Source organism: Taurulus bubalis, assembly GCF_910589615.1.
Source record: "Taurulus bubalis genome assembly, chromosome: 17".
In the NCBI taxonomy this organism is placed as follows: Eukaryota; Metazoa; Chordata; class Actinopteri; order Perciformes; family Cottidae; genus Taurulus; species Taurulus bubalis.
Genome location: NC_136605.1, coordinates 19,160,101 through 19,178,007, shown reverse-complemented (window position 1 = coordinate 19,178,007; position 17,907 = coordinate 19,160,101). Strand labels below are relative to the sequence as shown.

Sequence of the window (17,907 nt, the reverse complement as noted above, 5' to 3'; positions counted from 1 at the left end):
ATTTTCATCATACACATGTAGGCAGGAGGTTGTCCTTCTTTTCAGTTTCAGTAAGTTTGCATTCAGCCATGACGATGAAGTCTTTTTAACCACAACCCTACGTAATTGTTATGCCTTCTTTCAGTCAAGGACAAACTACTTACTATGTTATGTCATTTGGAGGACTTGTTGTCAAGTTTATATCCTTCAAATAATCAGAAAAAGACTGAGGATAAAAACGTATTACTAGGGATTATTCAGGGAGTGATCATTTAGATTCAGCTACACAAGACGCAGCCACAGGCTAAAAAACAGCAACTCTGACCAGTATCTGGAGTGTATGTGTGTGTGTGTGTGTGTCTGTGTGTGTGTGTGTGTGTGTGTGTGTGTGTGTGTGTGTGTGTGTGTGTGTGTGTGTGTGTGTGTGTATGTGTATGTGTGTGTATGTGTGTGTATGTGTGTGGACTCGCAGGTCAGGTCTAATGCCGCAGAAAGCCATGAGTGTGGGCGGAGTCTGTCTGTGGAGCCGATGGCGAGCTGCAAGTACGGCCATCTGGGAGATAAATCTGGATCGCCTCACTGCCGCAGAGTGCAGCTTGCAATTAAGAACAGACAAAAGAAAAGTTTTTCAGATTTCAAACGCTGCGGTTTTTGTCTGTGAACAAAATGAGCTAAATTAAAAACACGACGATCTCCCACTGAACAAAAAGACAAGTTGCTTTTGTCACTGCAGCCGTTACGGCGCCCTCTGACGGCTTCACAGAGCCAGAGAAAGGTCCTCATGGAGACCTAAGGGGTTCAACCAGCTGCTCTGCCAGGGATCCGGTTGGCCAATGGGATTGGCCGGATTAAATGCCAAATACTATGATTACTACTGCCGTCAAGTTGCTTACGTTTTCCAGCTGCCCCGCCATAAAGGACGGCTGGGAATTGATTCATAATTAAAGGTTCCCCGTGGAGCAATGCGTTTTATGTGTGGGTCCTTGTTGCTTTCTCTCGTGCACACAAGCACATTTCAGACGATGGATTTCCCTCCATTCCAGTGATCAACAAGTGAGAGCAAAATGTCAAGAAACCCTTTTTAAGAAGATCTCATGCACTGTTTTGCTTAATAAACCTTCTTTGGGCTCTCAGCTACAAATAAGACATTACATCTGTAAATGTCATGAAAGTGGACAGATACACAACTGAAGCCTCTCATCCTGTTATTCCTAAACAGCAACGCAAAGTCCCCCCGTTAACAGGTGGGTACAGAACAAGTAATCCTGGCCTCTATCGAGGGAGATGGGTGGATTTATTACTTTAAGCCTCACAGATCCAAGAGAAACTCACAGCCTTTACCTAAAAACCCTGCTTTCAGCGTCAACCTAGCCCTGGAATAGAGCTAATCATTTGCCTTAAGCCTAAACCGCCCATAGTGAACCTCTGCAGTTTAAGAGAGGTGCCATATAAATTGTGTTTGACTCGCCAAATGAATCCCACGTTACGGATCCAACCTGAAACAATACAGACGATTCATTCATTCAGTTTGAAAACATGTGTGCCTCGACATGAGTCCGCTGTTAGAGCGGATTCTAGCATGTGTTGTCTGTTTCAAGCGGACAATGAGAGCACAGAGACTCTCACTGAATCCCTACAAAAGCAGAGGAGGTTTCCTTTCTGCTGTCATGAAACTAACTTGAGAAAATCTCCAGCAGCTGTCAAGGTTCATCGTCCTTTGGCCATCTAGACCCTCAGTGAGTCACACCTAATGGACTCCAATCAAATGCTGCCATCTATCCTGGTTAATCCTCCTCTCTGGTGCCAAGATTCCTCATCTGTCTCCATAAAGCCCATTGGTCTCCACGGGACCCTGGTACTCACTTCAGACAGGTAAACAAGCCGATCAGGTTTCAGCAAACAGGAGATCTGATCCCCCGGTTGGTGCAGATGAGTTATTGCCATGGAGCTGACACCTAAGAGATTCATGCATGTGATTAGGGCATCCTCAGGAATATGGAAGTGCACAACATCTGTGTGTTTTCACCTGGAACACCGAAGCGGGTTTAATCATCTCCCGATTCTTCAGGTCACAAGAAAAGGCTTGACATTTGCTTTGTTTGTCTCTTCTACCCGACTGCACATCAGTGTCACTGGCAGAGGAAATTAGGGAGCATGCAGAGTGTGCTGGGTGTTAATAACGAGCGAGCGAGGGAAAGAGAAGCGGGGGGTGTAGCGAGCGAGACACTTAGCGCTGTTGAAAAGAGACGGAGACGGAATCAAAAGGAAGATTTGTAAATGGGAAAGCGACAGATTTGAGGAATTCCAAAAAAAGGATGAAGATGTGAACGGTGAGGGAGAGAATTGAGGGAAACAGGGAGGCGAGGATAGGTCTGACTGTCGACCGCTGTCACGGGTCGACAGTCTAGAAATAGAGTGGGGGCGTGTGCCCTTGTCATCTCGACATCACGATGATGACAGCCCCTGTAGTGAACCACAGAAGGACTACAAGTCAAGGCTGTTAAAGTGTGAAGGAGACAAATGAGAGCCTGCACTCACTAAACACCGAGAAGACCCGGTTCCAAAAGTCCAACGCGAAGGAAAAGACAACCCTTTGCTGGCTCTCCTGGCTCAGTGCTGTGATCTTATTATGCGTGTGCACGTCTACTTTCAGGGATGCGTGAGTGTGAATGTGTCGCAGGGAGGACGGACGAGACACCCATGGGAGGAACGTCCAATCCTGTCCTCCTGCTAGAGGGAGAAGCACTCTTCCCTTCTCTCCCCCCCCCCCTCCCCCTTCCAGCACTCTCCTTTTCCCTTTTTTTTGTGTCCGAGTGGTGATAATGGCAGGCTGTCCGTCACGCGAGCTCTGACCCAGATTCACTGGGTGAGGAGGAGGACGGTGAGCGCTGGTGATGGGGATATCTCAGCCCCTTCACCCATGGGCCCCATCCTCCACAATCATGACAGCTCGCCTCCCAGACGAGGCGCAGCGAGTGGGAGCGAAAGCCAAGGGCACGGTCTAGCCGGCGTGTCTTCGGCATGGACGCTACCTGCAGGGGAAAAAGACTGAAGTGCGATGCAAAAAAACAGCGGCAACCAGCTCATTAAGCCGGTAACCCACGGTAGGGTGCTGACTTATTCATGGCCGGCTCCGCGGAACAAAGGCCACTGAGACGTAGTTAACTGGCTTACTGGTGTGTGTGCCAGGCGAGAAACCACTGAACTCTGTAGGCCGCAGTCCTGGATCAAAAAGTGCCAACCTCTGTGCCAATCAGAGAGACTCCCGTGTGGCCCTGCCTACACCTTGCTGCATAGATACGGTTACTATGGGAGGCGAGAGGGAGGATGGGTGGAGGCACGGATGGGACACGGAAAAAGACTCGAGAGAAACAAAACAAGACTAACGTCTGCCAAGTGGGCAAAAATAATAATAAAAACAGTTTGGATCGATGCTGCATTCTGGACCCGACATCTAACTAAGAAGCGACATGTGATTTGGCTCTGGATGTTAACAGCTGGCTGAACACAGCCATTGGAATTTGTCCTGTGGGGACAACGAATGTCTGCACCAACATTTTCCTGGCAGTACGTCAGATGCTTGTCGCGAGATATTCCAACTTGGACCAAAAGTCGGCCCGAGCGACGGATTGACCGGCTGACCTCGCCGTCCCCTGCAGACTAAAAAAAGCGGGAAGAAAGAGGCCGGGTTGTGTGAGCAGTGACCCTGATTCAGCATCCACACGGACCAATTAAGAGGGATTATCACGTTGGTCATGGTGAAGAGGACGATGGACAAAACGCACACAGGTTACAAAAATACAGCTGCAGAGATGAATCATGTAGGACGGCAATTATTGGGAGATTTCGGCTCAAATCTATGATTATCAAATCCCCTGATCTCAGGCAGATCTAAACATCACAGAGACAGAGAACTGAAGGCTCTCCGTCTGGATGAAAGGTCCCAAATCGGTGAAAGATTCAACCTGTTTCCAAGGCAGGGGAAGGGGTTTCGTGTTACATAATATTCATATCATGTTCCTAGTTTTAATTGCTTTATCCATCCCTTGTGGTGCGGCATACTAAATTGCATTCATGAGCCTTTACCAACCGGGGTACCAGTCACTATGTACAGTAGGCGGCTGGTGTAAAGTGCTTTTGTTCACTTCTTTAAGTAAAAGAAAAGAGGATGGTATTACTTTTCAATTTGTCCTTTAAACTGAACAATAATGAGATTTTAAGATGGAGAACAAGAGCGACAGCGCGATGATTCAATGCAGGAAAAAGGGGTCTGTCTGTCTCTCTCTCGGTGTGAAATGCTCTCCGCCACAGAGGTACTCTCCCCCCGTCTCTCTCTCCCTCCCTCCCCCTCTCTCTCTCGCTCTGTCCTTCACACGTCCTTGCGTGACGGTGCGACTGCAGTGTGCTTCACCGTTTCTGTGGGAGGTCTCTCTGGGATCCCAGTGTGTGGGAGAGGACTTCTGCATGGCTCTCCATCTATCTGTCGCTTATCTCAATCATGCACACTCCTGCCGCCCCTCCCACTGTCTCCCAATATCTCTCTCTCTCTCTCTCTCTCTCTCTCTCTCTCTCTCTCTTTCTCTCTCTCTCTGCTGGCACGCACCGGAAAATATCCCTCATTCATTTAGCTCTGCCCTGCTTCGCTTTGTTTTCCTCCAACAAAGGGACATTTCTCAGCCTGTCACGCAGAAGATGACTGACAGGGAGTCGAGGCATTTGTTGCCTAATTCCTTTCAAAATCTTTTTTTGAAAAGGGAATCCAGGCAGGTGGAGACATCCGACGTCGTCTCGACGCCGCCTTGTCATGGAAATCCAGTTTGTTTCAATCACCATGCAAAGTGCTGTCATCTAAGTGGCAGGCAGGTTACTCAGGTTAACGTGAGGAGATTTGTTCCCCCTCTCAAGGTGTATCCTCTCCCGCCAACCTTCTCCGCGACATTAATACATCATTTCATTTAAATCATCGGAGGTCGTTGAGGTAAACTGACAAAAAGTGCAGGATAAAATTCTTGCTGTTTAAATCTTCAAGCTGATAACCATGATTAATACCATTATCACCATCTCACAAAATCATCAGGATTGCCACACACACACACACACACACACACACACACACACACACACACACACACACAGAGAGAGACTTTCTCCATCCCAGCCGATAGCTGCAGAGAGTTTCTCCTGATTGAGAGTGCTACAGTGCCAGAACTAATTAACAGCATTTGATTGTCTTGCCGCAGAGGTGGAAGTCATTACCATCACATTTCCCTGCGTATGCAGAATATAGTGGATAAACCTCGAGCAGATGTTCGCCCTGGGAATGCACTGTGGGTGAGCTTAATTCACATCTATATTATGATCGTATTGGAAAAAGAAAAGTGTGGCATCGACGCCGCTGCTGATCCAAAAGAGACTGGACGCAGAGAGGAAGTGACATTTGTTCGGCTTTCCGTCGACGGCTTTCCGGGTTTATTACCACGAGAGGAGAGACAATAGTTAGCCGCCTCACAATCGATTCCCACTTTTCCACCAGATATCTGACTCGCTCCGAAGTCTTTTGAACATTTTTGAATGGGATCAAGCCGGATAATTAGCCTATATGAAATCCTGGCCTGTGATAGAGAGGGAGGCAGACAAGGACTTTAAAAAGGGAGAGGAGGAAAACAGAAAGTTGTACCCATTCCCATTCCTTCTCAGATGATCAATGACAGCTTGGATTTCCACAGCCTGTCCTCCGTCCAGCCTTACCCAAAGCCTCGTGGACATCAAATGAGCTCCATGGCACACACAGAAAGCTGCCAGAGCATGAAAGACCAAAGCAATTTAACACACACACACACACACACACACACACACACACACACACACACACACACACACACACACACACACACACACACACACACACACACACACACACACACAGTAATGACAAAGACAGAGCGGGGTATGAATACAGGAGCAAAGAGAATCCCAAAACTGTTTCACATTGCTGTGTGAAATGTTCTCTCAGGCTCCACTTGGCAGACAAAGTAGGTCTAAGTGATTTATGAGAAGCAACAAAGCTTGCCAGTTGTTTGTTTTAGATAAATGCTACACAAAGCAAAAACTAACAACTCTGATGACGGCAAACAGAGAAAGATGAAAGTTTTGGGCCCAAAACAGAAAAGAAAAGAAGAAGAGCACCTAGTTTTCAAGAGCGCCACACATTTCCATTTCGGGGGAAGCGGTCCAAAGTTCAAACCTGGAGGCTGAGCAAACGTTGGCGGCAGATCGAGGTTTCTGTAGCGGCGTAACAGATTTAGAAAGGGAGCGTTTGAGAAATGAAAAAAGAAGTGATTGACGTTGAATTTGAAGTGGGATGGACACCCTGCTTACCTCCCGCGGCTGGATCGCCGTGTCCCAGCACCAACACCTGGCCGACTGCCCGCCCATCAGGTAGGAACACCTGGTAGTCCTCACCAAACATCCCCTCCCCCTGCACTGCCAGCAAACACCCTCTGTCCATCCGCTCAGCAGCTCAGCACAGCCAAACCTCTGGCAGCCAAGTGAGTGATGCAACGTACTGTACTCTACTGTACTGATAGCGCTGCTCTCCCACGGTAGCGTCATGCCTCGGTGACTATGTTCATAAGACACACTGAAGTTTCGAGTGGAGCAGATGACGCGGTGAACACGCACAATGGGAGCGCTCCACTAACAGCCGATCTTCCTCACACAGGCACACGCCACTATACATCCTCTCAACATCTGCGCGCTCTTCATCAGCCGGCATGCTTATTCACAGCCGGCATTGGAGGCGAGGCGCTCGGGGCCGCAGGAGCACTTCCCTTCTCTTTTCCTCTGCACTCCCCCTCCCCAGCAACACCCCCCCCTGATCTCCCTCTTTCCATCCTTCCCTTTCTCCGTCTGAAAGGGTTTCTGTGAAAGGCCCGAGATGAAAGGCTGCCCCTCAATGGGAGCGTGATTGCAGAGACAGCGCTGGCGGCCCAAGGTGCCACCAGAATTGCTCCACTCAGAGGCGCTCCGCCCCGCAAAGATGCGCACCGCCATTGTCCACAGTTGGTGCGCGTGCGACATCAGAAGGATGCTGAGGTTAACAGTCCCTTTCCTGCACAGATTCATATTCCAGCAGCGTGCAGACAGCATTTGTGCACAGGAGACCACATAAATATGAACGCCATATCATGAGGAGATGATGTAATGTGCAATGACGCACAATGAGATCCAACATATAGACACACCTGCTGCATTATACCTGGTGGTTTCTGAGACAATGGGATTGGTGTCCGCATATTTACACAAACACGCAGTCAAGCATGCACACACACATACACCGACATACACAAACACACACTGTTTTTCGTCGCCGCTCTTCTAATCTGCTAATCTGAAGGCCTGGGGACTGGTGCAGAGAGCCGGACAGAAAAAAGCGTCTGCTCATGTGAAGAAGACGAGTCCTTTGAGAGAAAGCAGGACGAACCAGACGACGGCTACAAGGCCGACGACACCGCCAAGAGAATGAGACATATTGTCTGAAAACAGCCAGAACCCCCAGACAGTAAAAGGAAAATCTATATCCACCTCTCTCTGTGGTGAGAGCAAACATTCGAAGAGGAATCAAGAATCACTTTAGCTTTTGTGGGCAGAAGCCACCAGAAAAGTAGAGTTTGAAATCAATGCGGAGGGCGCTGGGATCTGTTCAGTGTTTGGCACAGATGACACGCAAATCACCAAAGAAATATATCTGGAAGATTAATTAATTCCACTTCATGTTATTGTTACAACTGTAGCAAGTGGCCTTTTCTCAGCAACGCTAAATCTCACTTTCTTGGTTTCTGCTCAGCTTGATGCAAGCCGTCTATCTCTGGATGTTCTCAAGAGATATTCCGACACACAAAATGACAAGTAGAGAGAAAAATATTGAGGAGCGACGACTTAAATATATCCTTCTAGTCATCTGCAGCAGAACCACACGGATGAGAGTCTCGCGTACAGTAATAGCGCACCAGTGTCTGCTCTATAATAAGCGTGGCTGCAGATCGATAATGCAGAGTGATGTCGCCGTAATGTCAGAACAAACCGGGATGAAAGGCAAACAAATTCAAATCTGTCAAAGATGCGACAGCGATTAAAATCAATCGGACGCGAGTGAAATGAATTGACCGGCGTGCCGCCTTTACAGCATTACTGTCATGAGGCAGGAGCTGTGTGTAGAGACTAATGGTTTCCAGGAGCACGTGGAGTAGCCAAAACATCCCCGGCTCTGCTGGTGTTGTACCACACAAGCACAAAATGGCTCCAGCGAAACACTGCTGTCAAATCTACAGAAAGACAGACAGTTATCCTCTTAATCCCAAAGATAATATGCAAACACACACAGAGACATAACCCCGAAACCTAGTCACATATTTGAGAGGAAACAGAGAATTTTTTAACACAATTAGACAAAATGCCTCTCTCCTCTCCTATCCTATCCATCACAAAATTGCCTCTATTCTTTTCAGCTCCAGTCCAATTAAAGTGATTATGTGTCAGAAACGGAAGCGTAATATGATGATCACAATAATGACAGTGAAAAACCAGACGTGGCGGTGTGAACGAGGCCCAGGTGCAAAAGCGAGACCCGGGGAGGCGGCGTGCCAAAGCGGAGGGTTTGGCACACAAGAGCCGGGAATTTGTGTTAGCGTACGGGGGAGCGACGAGTCGGGGGATAAAAGCCGACCCTTGAACTCGCAGAGACAGTAATACGCCCCCGATGCAGAAATGAGACACAGCGGAGTCACAGACCAACATCTCTCAGTTGCTCTTCGGCTGATTTACGACAGAAGCTGGCGCCGGCAGCGCCCGTTTAAGTGGTCTGCAGGCTTTGAACCGGGGTGAGATATTAATTCATGCACAGCTCAAAGTTAACTGTATGCGCAGAGAGTAGACGTCACCTTGGAAACCAGCAGCAGATCAAACCAACTGCCTCTAGGGCCGAGAATATTGATTGTTTTCCATATTGTTTGAATCTCCCGGTCTTTAAAATGTAGTTCTAAGATTCACAAATCACAATTTCTTAGACCCCAGTTACAAGCTATATCTTTGCTGATACTCATATTTTCACCTGAACACATAATATGTAATTAAAAGTGCGACATTTCACATTAAATAAATAAACTAGTGTCCTCTAGTCTAGTGGAGAAACTATGTCATGGTGGCGCTACTTTAGATGAGAGTACATTACCTCAAAAATATATATTTTCTGTTGTGAAATCAGTTTTTACTTATCAGGTGATATAAACACAGATATGATATTATCATGATTAATAATTCTGATCATAAAGGGACAATTTATAGGCCGCTTTGAAGTCTTAAACCCGATGATGCTTCATTTAAACCTCATACTTGAGACGGTGGAACCAACAAATGATATTCTTTGACTGACTCGACGATTTATTGTCTAATCATTGCAGAATAATCAAATTAAAGTGTAAAAAAACTCAGAGAAAAAAGGCGAACACAATTGCTCAGACTTTAAAATCCTTATATGCTTTATCTAGAATAGAAAAGATGGATATCTACAATACTTTACTAAACGATGCCTTAGAGACAACAGACTAATAAATGGCCAGAACAATATAATACCAACCAATATTTCCATCAGTTTCTGCCTCAAAAAGCTGACACGTATTGACCACGGAGTGACAGAAAGCATCACTTTTGCCTCACTGATTTCCCGATACGACATACAGTTCTTTATACATCATCAGCTCGGAGCCTCCATGTGCTGCTCTCCACTACTCCCTACAGACTCCACCATCTCGCAGCGCTGGGAACGTGCCGATCGCTTATCCCGGCTTACGGCGATAAAATGCACATTATAAGTGCGCTCGGCTCGAATCTCAATTCAAGTAACTGTTTCGACAACAGCCATTTTAAACTCCATTAGCGCGCCGCAGAATTTACACATTGTCGCACTGTTTTAATATACATGGCGTGTACGTGCCGGACCAGAGCGAGGACGTGGAAAAAAATGTTACAAAGGCCACAACAACAAAGCCTTGCGTGTCCCTGAACTCCTCCACCAAACACCCACCGACAGAGCAGAGGGAGGAGAAATCGATACCGACTCATGCTATGCCCGGGCGGAATCAGGTATGTTCGACCGTGAAGACGAAACAAGAAAAGGAGGGAGGGAGAGAGCAAAGGAGGAGACGAGGAGAGGAAGAGAGGGATGAGGCACTTTTTGAAGGCCAGCGCTGCTCCCTATTGTTATTAGACAGCTCCCTAGCCTCCCTCCACTGCACAACGCTGATGTTCTTTCCGCCCGTGACCTTCTTCTGTTAGATCTTGTTGCACTCTCTTCCCAAACAACTAATCTATCGAAGAGCGCCGGCAGAAATGATTAATCTCTTTTAATCTGGTCCACATATTGCTTTCAATCACATCCGCGATGTGCAAAGTGTCATACATTACCATAACAGCACACAAAGTTAGAAAAGGTTAAATTAAGTCCGGAACAAATGGGGAATTAAAGAAGTTGCCGCGTCGCTTTGGCATTTTCCACGACGCTTCTGTTAGTCGTGAGAGCGAGAGACGTGCAGGTGACCAACATCCCCGAGGACTGAGTGACACCTAAAGGGCACAGCTTGGCTTCTGCGAGACATCTGCAGCGCGTCTCATTAGTATGCAGCTATGAATCATTCACAGCCGGCTGTCGTTATCAGCAGAAGAAGGGGAACACGCGGCGACCCACACACTCGCACAAAAAAAAAAATACACGAGAAAAATGTTCAAATGAAAATCTGCACAATTATGGATAGTAGATGTATCTGTGTGCTACAGCTGAAACAGTTAGTCTTTCAATCAGCAGAAAATTAATCTTATCGGACATTTTTTAAAGCAAAAATGCCAAAGAATCACTGGTTACAGTTCATTCAATGTGGAGATTCGCTGCTTTCCCCCATTTTACATAGGTATGGATTACAAATATTTTTGGTTTTGGGCAGTTGGCTGGAAGAAAAGAGTCTGAAGGCGTCACAATGGGCTCTGGGAAATTGTGAGACTGAATAATTCATAAAAAATATTTATATCTCACGATTTTAAAACTATCCGTCAGTTATTTCCTCGATTAATCATTTTTGTTTTAAACATTAGAAAACTGTAAAAATCTTGATTACAACTTCCTTGAGCTGAAAGTGACGTCTGCAGCAGCAACTTAATCATTAATTTTATTATTGATTAATCAATTATTTTCTTTCTCAAAGATAGTGAAAAAGGTCAATCACAATATTCTAAGATAATATCATCAAATGTCTTACTTGGTCCGACCGTCAGTCCAAAATCCAAAGATATTCTATGTAAAATAATGGATAGCAAGAAAAAGCACTAAATGATCACACAGGAAATCAGGCTCCAGGCGGCTTTTTTTGTCCAACCAACAAACCCTCATGATAAATATATCCTCTTCACTCTCATAGAATACTGGGAAAAGCATCAGATCTCTTATCATTTAGGAGTGCAGACAGCAACACACTGGAGAGCAACAAAGAAACATTTAACGCTCTTTGTTTGCCGACACCAGGTGAGACCTCGCTCCTGCAGAAGCACATCTGCATGCGGCGCAACAACAGTTCGTGGTTAACGTGCTTGTACACCAAACCAGAACAGACTACTAATGCAGGGAGGATCAACTTCAGATGGCTTCTCTCCGTCTCTCCGTGTGCTCAGAGGAGATCGGTAAAACTACAAAAAGGCACTTTGTGTCCTCGGCATTTCACCGCCGTCCTTGACATTGATCGTCTGTATAGGCTTACACTTTACTAACAAGAGCTGCGGCGACAAACAACAGGCCGGTCAATGTTAACGCAGTGAGCTAAAACCTATTTGTCGATTTGTGCCGGACTCGGCGTGGAGTCAGCGTTTATCCACCGCGTCACATCTCAAGTCCTCTGAGGGCTCCATTCACTTTGAAGCACGACTACAGAGGACGCGTTCGCGTGCTAATACCTGCGATGCAAGTGAGCCGAAGAATATCATTGTTGTTTCATTGTACACAGTGTAAAAAAACACACACACACACACACACACACACACACACACACACACACACACTTATGTGAACACACATCATTATCTTTTCTCCGAGCAACGCTTCACACCGTATCCACGGGTGATTTTCTCCGCTCCAAATGCGGTTTCGCTGTTCTCGAGTTGCACTCGACACGTGAACGCAGACGGTGGGAGAGAAACAAAGTAAGCAGTTGTTTAATTTCAAAGACAACACCGGGGAAGACACAAAGCAATAAGGAGGGGTCCACCGTGGCTTCTGCAAGCTTTTTCTGGCATTTTCCACAGCACGTCTTAATGAAACCAGTGAAATACAAACTACCACAAGATGCATTAATAATTCTACGTTGATATGAATATTTGAAGCTTTGTTTGTTGTCGGTGAATGCCGAGACACTGCCTGCAGAACCTGAAGAGGCATCAGATATGGGCGGGGGCGGGGGGAGTGATTTAGGGAATAAATGGATAATAAATACCGTATACAATATTCTTTATAAACACTGACTTATCTCTGACACCCGGCACGGTTTCCATTTAGAAATGACTTCCCTGCACGGATAGATTACTGAGCAGGCCTGCAAAGTGTCAGAGAGAGAGCTGCAAAGCGACCGAAAAGAGACACAAACAGATGAATCAGCAAGGCCGATATTATGAAGTTATGTAAATATGGAAACCGAAGTACAGAAATACCAAAGACGTTTTGAATCCGAGCAAACAAAGTTGTTGAGTGAACTGTAAAATGTCCAGCGCATTACATTTCTAGGTTGCAATTGAAAGAAAAGTGTGTATTTATGTTATGCGCTGTGAAAGGAAAATTAATATTGATTGATATATTATCAGATTTAGATGCTCAAATATTGCTATCTGCCTGAAGTCAGCTGATAAAAACAACCACAACCACTTTGACGTGTCCGTGTCCAGGGGCCCCGTTGTGCCATAATCTGCTCATGCATTCTTGGCAATATTCAACTCAATGAACAAATACTCCATTTCGGTCTGAGAGACAGACAGCGACCCATCTGTGTACGCTCCTCCATCTTCAGAGCATCTGTATGGCCGTGGTGGGAGTGGGCCGCGCTGGATGGGACCCCTGCTGCCAAAACCCTGGAGCGTCTCCCTGCAGCTCTGCAGCGGTCAGAGCAACATCCCCCGATGCCATCTAGGAGGTGGAGCGGATGTTGCACTGTGACGGCCTTTGGCATCCTGGTGTGCCAAGAGGTAGGGGAAGGAGAGGAAGCTGCAGCACTGGACCAATAGCCATCCCACAGTTCCCAGCCAAGCAGAAACACATCTGCCAAACCAAAAAAGGAGCCGGCTGAAGGAGCCAAACTACCGCAGCCGCCGCTCTGCACGGAGTAATAATGGCCACGGAAATCTTGCACAAGAACTACCTCCGCAAAACCTAAATAAAGGCAGGCAAATATACAAATAAACACGCCAATGCACATTGGCGTGCATCCACAGAGAGACAAAGGCCAAGATTGCTGTCCCCAAACACCTCCGGCATATGAGCTGCTTGATGTACGGCTGGGTGCTGCAACATGCATGTGCAATGAGGTTAATGCGTTGTGAACGTAGGTAAGTAAGTGGAGCGGTTACAGACGTGGGCACAAGATAAGATAGCACGAGTCTACACCGTCAGAGATGTGTTCCTGGTGGGAAAAACGTACAGAATGACTGCATGTGATGATGTGAATTCACCGTCATTAAGTGAAGCTTCAGTCTAAAACAGGTGGCAGCGTCGTGATGCCGGTGATCTTTTTAATGTATGCCGGATCTAGCATTTACACAGCCTTTAACCCCGGAGCCTCACTTCTCATAATCACGTTAGCCCTCGCTGTCGGCCTGCTCCCTCGCAGCGACTCTACAGACTCAACAACCGGCTCCCGTTTCCTAGTAACTGTGGGAGAAAAATGGAGGGCTTGATGGACGGAGGTGCTTCTCTAATCGTCGGGTGTCTTGACAGTGGTGTGCGTGCGTGCATTGATTTCGAATTGATTACATTAGTACGTGTGTATACATGTGCTTTTTCATGCTATTGTAACATGGGAATATATTCTGTGTTGCCAGTTTACTCGGTAATACAAATGCAGCCTAATGCAACAGTCCTGCAATGAATTCTACCTTCATAAAGGTTATACTGTTCAGTTTATGTTTAACTGCTTTAAAGAGGCTTGAACTGTACGGTCATTTTGGCCACTATAGTTACAGTGCTGTTAAATTATACCGCTTTATGATGAGAAGTGCTTCTAATTTTGTCCACACCATTTACATCAATAGGGGTAGACGTTATATTAGAAACACCATTCAGTATATAAAAGGCATTACAGTTCTACAGCGAGCACAAACCACATCGGCCAAAGTGTCTGCACAGTTGAATCAACACCTCTGAAACGAAAACATTATGACCTTCACAAAAGGTAGAATTTACTATTTAATATACTATTTATTTATTGCTTGTTTACCTAATAAACTGGCAACTTGTTCATATTATTTAGCAAACAAAGTTGCCAAATATTCGCTAATTTCAGGCTTTAGACTGCTGGTTGGACAAAACATTCAACTCTGGGCTCTGGGAAGACATTATTAATCAATTGATAATGGAAATCATTAGTCAGTTGCAGCTCTCAAAACCCCCAAAATAAACCCAAACGAAGGAGGTCGTCCTCACCATGACAACCTTCAAACACCCTTGTGATAACCTCCGGGCCCGAGCTCAGACTTCAGCCGTCATTACCTCAGCGTGCAGTCCTCAGCAGAGCTCCCGTTATTGAACAAGGTCAAACATGAGCAGGCAACTCCTTGCTGCTGAAATTATGACCATCGAGTGACTCACCACCACCACCACCACCAAAAACAACAACAACGCTTCGCACACATCCAGACATACAGTATTCGTCATTTTCCTCCCTCTTTCTCCTTCTCACCCACTGCTCACTACAGTCAGACAGCCGATCCATCCTCACACTTTCTCTGCTCATAATCTCAGAAAATCTCCGCTCAGTGTACATATTTCTGCTGCACAAAACTGCCTATGTCATCACGCACTATGTTGGAGCTCTTGGTTTCCCGATAAGGCTTAGACCGAGGAGACGGATGCCACCCAGCTAATCGATCAGGAGACATTAAACACAGGCAGCATCGGATGAACTAGTGGCATGCAGGTCTGTCTCAGGGGAGGAAAAAATAAATAGAGGCTGACCTTTTCATACTCCCCGCTGCTCTAATTGTTCATGGCGGTGGGTTCGGGCTCATCCTCGGGTTTCTCATGCAATGTTTGTGACGGCAGCGTTTCTCCGTTATAGAAGAAATTCTTCTTTTAAGCTGAGCCGAACTTCGGGATAATGCAAGTCGGTCTCCGCTTCCCAGCCGGTTACAAGCCATTACATGTATATTAGTGGGCGATAAGGTTGGAATTGGTTTCCTTGTCAGAAGGGTAGCTCCTAGTGGGGGGGAAATCGAGGAAGGAAATGAAAAGCGATCCACCAGGTAGCAGCAGAGCTTAGCGTCTTTTTCTTTTTTAACTGCAGAGAATCCGCACGCGAGGCCGCGCTGAAACAAATGAGTGATTCGGGAGATGCGTGCCGACGGAAAACACCATTGGCGGTTTAAATGTTGATTGAGGGCAAAGATGGGAATCCAAACTGTAGCCGAGCCCCGAGGCGGCGCAGACATATTTGATGCTTCAGTTCACAAAGTGATGCAAAATCTCTCGTTACAGTTTGATAAATCAACCTTTAGTATGGGAGTGTCAAGCAGAGAAGAAGGGCCTATAGGGAGCCGGCGAAGGAGTCTATGGAGACCGAGGCCAGAATGGGATGAGGGATATTGGAATCCAGTCAGGAGCAGAAGGAGGCTAATCTGCCTAAAAATCATCGGCGCCTGCGCTGCCTGCTTTGTACTCCGGTCTGAGCAGCTTGGGAATGGAAATCAGGAGTGATGGGAGGAGAACGTAGGAGGAAACGGTCCGAGTGAGAAGAGAGAAGACTATTACGGCTTCTTCTAACCGCCATCTTTATTCACTCTCCCACTTTTCACCTCGCTCGCTTCCTCTCTCGAAGTTTTAGGGAACGACCGTTTCTCAGTCGCTTCACAGTTCAGGCCTCTTTGTGAATGAGTCTTTAGCCCAGAGGGATCTGAAACGGAAGCTAAATCCGGCTCTCAAGTGCACTCAGGTGTTGACATGTTCGTAAAGTGATTCAGCTCGATTCTCCCTGACCCCTTTTTAAAGCATTCACCTGGCTTTAAATGGTTATTAATAATAACACACACAGAAAAAACACGTCTATGTAACAAAACACAACCTTGTGGGAAGGAGAAGAGTGCAACATGATCTGCATCTGCTATGTTTAGACTACCGGTGTCCCGTGAAGGGAGGAAGCAGATGTACTACTGTGTGCACCATTTCTACGGAATATTACAAGCAGAGTGTACACATGCTGCTGCTGTGTGTGTGTGTGTGTGTGTGTGTGTGTGTGTGTGTGTGTGTGTGTGTGTGTGTGTGTGTGTGTGTGTGTGTGTGTGTGTGTGTGTGTGTGTGTGCGTGTGCATAGTGCTGCTGTACGACAAAACACCAGGTGAGGCTTGAATGGATGTCGCTCCTCTTTGTTCCACCAGAGGAGAGACCGGTTGCTTGTACTCCCGAATGGACGCACGAGAAAGTAGCGTCCTGCTACACAAAGATCGTCACTGAAGTCATTCGTCTCGGAGGCAAAAATAATAATGAGGAAGAAATGAAATGCGTATTTTGTTCCATAATGCCCTCCAAAAAAAACATGCCTTTTAAAAACCTTTGAAATAACGACACTATTAGTATTGAAAAGTGCTTCTGATGTTTCGTCCTCCACATGTACAAACATGAGGGGAGAAGAATATTAAAAACACATTTTAATATGATGTATTGCGTGTCTTTATTACCACCACGAGCTGAAACCTCAATAATAAACTTACAGTCGCATTAACACCTTTCTGACAATGTCAACATAAAATTGTAAATGTAGAATTTGTGGCAGATCTGCTGCACTGGATTACATTCAATTCTACAGATGTAATAAAGGAGGCAGGGAGTGCGCTTAAAGAAATCTTAATATTGCCTTGGGATTGAATTTAATTAGGAAATCTTTTCTTGGGCTGTGTGTGAATGAAAATAAAGCTGTGAAGAAAGCTACTCATTCGACTGATTTGGCTGATTTAAGAAGATGCCTTTTCACCTGAAGGCAATAAATAAACTAACAGATGCCCGCTCTAATCACCAATAGCAACAACATCGAAGATTGATACAACTCACACATCTGTGCGGTAAGTATGCAGCTGGAGCCAGCGGTCTGTTAGCCTAGCTTAGCATAACGACTGGACTCCTGGTAAACGGTTCGACATGATGAGTTTCAGAGATAACGAAGCCGATGAGTGCCATTGATCTTTCTCTTCTCTGCTAAAAAGTAAATAAGTGTATTTCCCAAACCGTCAAACTATTCCTTTAACCTGAATTTAGTTGAATTATTGAACTGATGAATTAAACATGACATAGATATAGATTGAAACCAGAATGGTGGTTATCTCCAGTGTTGAGAACCGGCATTCAGTAAGCAGGACTGACTCAGGAGGGCCATCCGGTGAATCAATGTTTGACACATCAGTTCATTTAATTACAAGACTAAAATAAACTGTAAACACAATCTACACGCACACACATACGCTTCCACAAGAGCAAGTTAGTTTCTGAATTGCCGCAGGCGGGATTTATATATTCAGAGTCAGCAAAGGTACAACTGTGTGAACATAAATGAAATGAAATAAAATACCGACAGTGGGATTATTCTGCATGCTGTCAATCATCTGTGTGCTGTAGAGGAAGAGGAGAGACCTACCTATGCT

At 46.0% G+C, this 17,907-nt stretch overlaps 1 protein-coding gene across 1 annotated transcript in view; it reads right to left on the bottom strand.

The window, feature by feature from the left end:
* The window catches only part of srcin1a (SRC kinase signaling inhibitor 1a), a gene marked incomplete at both ends in the record, with an annotated part of 88,259 nt that overhangs the window by 66,052 nt on the left and 4,300 nt on the right, over positions 1 to 17,907 (bottom strand). The window lies entirely within an intron of this gene.